We start from the raw sequence: 6,016 nt of genomic DNA on the forward strand, positions 1-6,016 counted from the left end.
GGGTTTAGGAGTCTTACATTCAGCATCTTTCATGCTAAAAATCCAAGCTGACCTCAAAACATTCACACTAAGGGTGCCTCAGCTAGGGAAGGCACAGACAGGAAGTTGTGTGGTTTGGATTTTCAACCTGCCCATAGCACTGTGCTTAAGGATGCCTAGCAATGTCATATCTTGTGCTGTATAGCAAATAAAAAGGTTTTGAAAAAATTGGTCAATCATTGACCCAGTAGAAGAAGGTGTAAACTGATCCCAGTCCACTGCTAGTCTTCTAGAACACACAGTGATTGGTAAGTCAGCTTGTTACCATGGGCAGTTTTTTGCTGTTATGTCAGTGAAGGACCATTGAGTGACTGCTTGCCACTGCCCTGGAAATGCATTTCAGATCCAACCCTAAACCTTCTGCAAAAGGACCACATTTTAAACCCACCCTACAGGACCATGTCTCAAACATAAAGACAAGGTGTCCCAGAGGTTCATGCAGTGGATGGAGTTACTCTAATCTGTTGCCCAACCATTTGGCTTGTTCGTGTTTTTTCTGATGAGCTGAATTTTTACACATTCAAGCCACAATCTACAACCACTGATTTCCACTTTCAAAGTGTTTGGAAAAAAAAAAAAACAGTTCCATGGAACTGTGTAATGGTCCACAGTAGGGAGTTGAGACCACAGATGATGAAACAACTTTCAGATGTAACCATGGACACCATATATGCCTTAATGCCATAATCCGATTGGCTGCCTTTGGACTTATCTTATTTCAGCAGAATGACTGATACTCTCCTGGGGCTGGAGGCACTGGGCAGAAGACAGCTCTCCAGTATCATTAACTCTGTGGCTACGCACATCAATATCAGCCCGTGTGCAATGGTTATCGTGATGATGTCACTGGTGGTGTTGATGACATCATGGTCTAGCCAGTGTGGAGTAATGACATTTATGGTATAAAGGCCAGCCCACTTAATCAGGTGTTGCTTATGTGGACCTATTAACTTAAGTCCCTTGGAACAAGGGGGGTTAAGGGAAAAGGGGTAGCAGGTGTTATAATTCTGAATTTACACAAAGGGTGTCAGAATCATAGCTTACAGTGAGACTCAGGAGTTCAGTAAACAATACATGATGTTTAGCCTCACAGCCTGGGGCAGACAAAGCACATTAACTTATCATTATATGAGTGAGGCAGCTAAGCACTGTTAAACCTTGACTGACCTACATCAACCAAAATGCATCTCTCTCTGCTGTGGAACACTAATCAGTTCAGATCAATGTGTTACTGACAGTTAGACAGACAGACATACAAACTTACCCATTGACTTTAACTAAAAGACTGATGTTTGACTATATCTGTAAGTATTATCATTAGTTTACTGGATTTCCACAGGACATGCTGTGAAGGTCTGCAAACACTCGAGAAAATCATATTTGATGAAAATGTAACTCAGCATCAATAACTGTTAGGATTTAAATCCTTATTAAAATTTCAATTTTGAGTTATATATATATTTTTTTAAAATCCTGGCCTTGTAGGGGTGCGTCAGAACATTCTACCACACTTGCTACAGTCTTCTGCCACTTGCCATTGGCTGACCTAATCTATGCTTACACAAATGTACTCACAGCAACATTTTCAAGACCTTGCCAATTATGTCCATGTCCTTCACCTGGCAAGGGGTGGCAAATTTATGAAATATTATCTTTGTTGTGAAAACGTTTTAAATGTGTCAGCTGTTTCTTGACCGAATACGGGTTGCTTCATCTGTAAAAATATTTCCAAGGCCTCTAAGTCCCAGATCTGAATGCACATTTTGAAGACTGAAAGTGTTATCTGAGAGCAATAGCAAATCAGTGTAATTACAAACTTGAATCACAAGATGTCAGTCTAAACTAAAATAGTAGCCCCAGTCATGGCTCAAACTCTTTTCAAGTACAGCTGGGGATCTGGATTGACATTTCATGACAAACCCATGGTCATGTTTATCTAAGGACACGTTTACTCAGTGTGCTCCAGCAAGCACATGAAGCCATTTGGATGTGCTAAATTACTGTCCATTCACTTGGGCCATATTCTGTAGAAACGAGAACAAGTTCCCTCTTCAGATTCTCCTCTCCCCCCACGCAGTCTGCTGAACTACACTGAATTTGTATTCGTGTCTCTCTCTCAAAAGGAGTAAGAACAATGCTGTACCACTAGAGGTCACTGTCACATCAAAGAGGCAAGCGTTTGCCCTTCTTTAATACTTGCTGTAATTTTTCTCAATCTGCTCCAGTGGTGTCATGGTTTGTAAAGACTGCAGCACTTGCCACAACAAAAGAACCCGTAGGAGACAGAGATCCTACCATGGTCTCTTATTGTTTATTACATATGTATTGCACTCTGTGCCCACGTAAACCGCCTGCAGTTTCAGATGAGCACAACGCTAAGCATTACTCACAACAGCCAGTGGGGACTGAGGCAGAGTTTGGAACAATGATATTCTCACATATGGCCGTTTTTGTTTTACTTTTGGGCAGAAGTGCTGCCAGCCACCAAGTCTCCAAACACATGCCATTCAACCCCAGTCCCTCAGAGACTCATTACAGCTGGGTTAGGGGCACTTTTCACATTCCTTGGAGGAGGCGTTACCTGGGTTCATTCGAGATAGTCATAGGTGACTATGATCAGGTAACTCTCATCACTCTCCAGGTTCGGTGAAGTATTTCATCAGTGTGTGAGTGAGTTAATGCAGACCTTTTACATGCAGTTTTGGGAACACAACTAGAAACATCCCTGGTGCTCCAGAACCAGGGCTGGTGAATGCTGCTGGAGACAGGGTGTTACACCTACGGCTTTTCAGATACCAATTTGCCAGAGAAAAGATGCCTCATCTCATCTTGTATGTGTGAGAGGGCTCTATCATGCCTCCTAGAGGTAGTTCTCTGCTCAGCATCTGTCCACAGGCTTGCTCCATAAGCAGAACTCTGTTCTATGTCTGTTATGTTCACTGATCTTATACTACAGCGGGAGCTGGACCTGAACCAAACGATTTAGTGCAGCCCCCTAATATTTGCACCCCTAAATGTATCAATGCATCATGTAAGGTGATGATTTCCTGTAATGTTACCTTTGAGGTATCAGCGTAAAACCTCAGGCATACAGCATTATTCCACCGGCCTGTCTGATAGTTCATAACATGATCCTGTCCAATAATGAGCCCTGAGCGGCTGTCGTATACTCACAGGGTTTGGCTACTTGCCCGTTTTTGAATCCTGGCGGTCTTACAGAATTACAGCGGAACAAAGTTCTTACAGCGGAACAAAACTCTTTTACGTGTAAGAAAAGCTCTTGAGAAGACTGAGCCACTGCTGTTAATGAGCAAAACACTTCTGCTAATTCTATTTCTATGGCATGCACCCTCCGTGGCCCAAAAGCAGAAAAACACTCACTGAGATGCTGCTAACAAGAAGCGGTTTTAAGGATAAACACCCTAGTCTGTCCCAAGGGCCACTGCTTTCCCAGAAGGGAAGCTCGTGTCAGCTGGTCTGTGTTGCAGTCCAGTGGGGGGGTCGAGGAGGGGGGGGGGGGGGGGGGGTTGGGGGGGGGTTATCCAGTTCAAACCAGGCCTCCTAAAGGCTTCTCACTGCTGCCAGTGTCACGAATTTCCACTTTTACAATTCAGATCTATTTCTGAACCACTGAGTCAATGCTCCACTGTGGACCAGGACATCACAACAGACAGCAGTAATAAGTCATGAGTCTGAGCAGAAAGAGGCAGAGAGAATGAGAGGCTTTTGACCCAAATTAATTCTATCATAAAGCCTACCAAGAGCTGAAGTGGTCCTGAAGCTCACTGAGCAGATCAACACTACTATCAGTCAGCTTTAAGACAGCACTTGTACAGAAGTGAACATTTGTGATAAATTTGCCAAAACACAAAACAAAATGGATTAGACCATGGATTAGACCCTAAAAAGAGATTATACCCTGGTAGAATATCTGATCTCGGTCAAAAATGCAAAGCAGAGAAATATCCTGACCAAACATCACTGATTGTGATCACAGTCTGGCTGTTAAAAAAGGATGACACAGGGCAAGCCAGGGGATACAGGCTCTGTGATCACTATGATACAGGAGAGGATGAGACAGAGATCCACTTTCTTCTGAAATACAATAAATATTTCCAAGCAAGGGAAATATTCATCAAAAAGATCACAGCTGTCCCTCCACATTTCAAAAAGATCACAGACTCAAAGGAAACATCAGCCGCACTAGGAGTTCACAGCCCCACTGGCAGCTCTGTATGTGGCCACATGTCACAGCCTGTGGGACAAATGGCGAGTATCTTGTGGGAATACATGAATATATGTATATGTGTATGTATGTGTATATGCTTGTATGAATGTATGAAATTACTGCTTTGGCAAGACGGTTTGCCATGCCAGTAAAGCACTAGTGAAATTAACTGAATTAACAGAGTGAGAGAGAGAGGGAGAGGAATTTGTAGACGGAGAGAGAAACACAGAGAGAGAGATCAACAAACAGCCTGCAAGGCTCAAGCACAGATTGGCAATGGGCCAGTACAAATATACAGCTGAAGAAGTGTATTAGTGTCATATTCCCAATCTGCCCCTCCCAAAATGCAGCAACCGCCTGGAATACATTGCATTGGTGGAAGGGATTAAAACACAGCTATAGGTAGAGATACTAATAGATTCTTTTAGTTTACTCATTACGTCAGATCCAGGAGTAATGGATCAAATGGTCCCTTAGTTTACAGTGGATTAAAGCCTAGTTTTCGGAACAGCGAGGTGCAGATTGTGGACTTTGGACACAGCATGTTTAAACAGACTGCAAACAGAGTCCCTCCTGGCAGGAAGGCATTTATGGGGAAACAGTGGTATCGGTGTTGAAACACGTTGCAGTGACTGTCAGCTCAGCTCAGTTGAATTGGTCAGGATGAGAGCAGTGATAGAAGGGTGTTGTGAAATGGGCTGTTTGATGGGCATGGGGCAGAACAGAACACAGTCTGATACAGCTAGAGGGAGGAGACACTGTTTTTATCAGATTAGCCCCAGGGCAGAAAAACACCCTTCTGATTTTAGGAGGTTCACATGTATTGCTGTGATTCTGAAGTGGTTGCCATGGCAATAATGACCTTTCAAGCAGATCTTGTATGTGAGCTGATTCAGGCATGTGCACCTACACACACACACACACACACACACACACGCACACACACACACACACACACACAGATAGATTTGTGCTGTTTACACCAGGTTATGCGTTGTTACACATTGGCTGTGGTTACAAGTGGTTTCCGAATGGCAGCCCTACTATAAATATCAGGCGGGTCACAGAGGTGTAGACCCAGTTCTGTGATAATTTTTGAGGCTGTTTTTTGTGTTTTTAGCAACTATCCTGTTAAGTTTCCATCTATCTTTGTCAGTGAGCTGTGACTTGTGACCACAGTTCCTGATGCACCGTTTCCCTCTTTGCCACATGCTGTCATCATTTTTGACACCGTTCCTCTTGACACATTAAATAATTTTTGCAGTTTCTGTGACTGACACACCTTCAATTTAGGCACCAGCTATCTGTCTAAACCTGTTAGGTCTCTCATGTTGCTGTAGAAATTCACATATTAAAGTGATGCTTTAAAAGCATCTTTTATAGTGGAAACATACTGGCAATTAGTATTGACATTAATCTGAAACACTTCTAAACTTCTTTTGAATTGCAACTTAGTTACTTCAAAATATGAGTACTTTTTCATTACGTGTTTCCATTATTTTGTCTACCCCCTGTACAGAGACAGACAGCCAGAGACACACACACGCACGTGCACACACCCCCAGGGGTCTTGACAATGACCTACGATGATGGCAGATGTTTGGAGAGGTCACCCTTGACCGGCTGTGCGTTTGGTTCCTTACAGGACACACTCAGATCTTTCAGACATCAGTGCTTATGTGGGGCAGCTGACTATGATGGCACTGAGCAGAGGACAAGAGGAGAGAGGAGGAGCAGGAGGAGGAGCAG

This window comes from Megalops cyprinoides, chromosome 7 (assembly GCF_013368585.1).
Source record: "Megalops cyprinoides isolate fMegCyp1 chromosome 7, fMegCyp1.pri, whole genome shotgun sequence".
NCBI classification, from domain to species: domain Eukaryota; kingdom Metazoa; phylum Chordata; class Actinopteri; order Elopiformes; family Megalopidae; genus Megalops; species Megalops cyprinoides.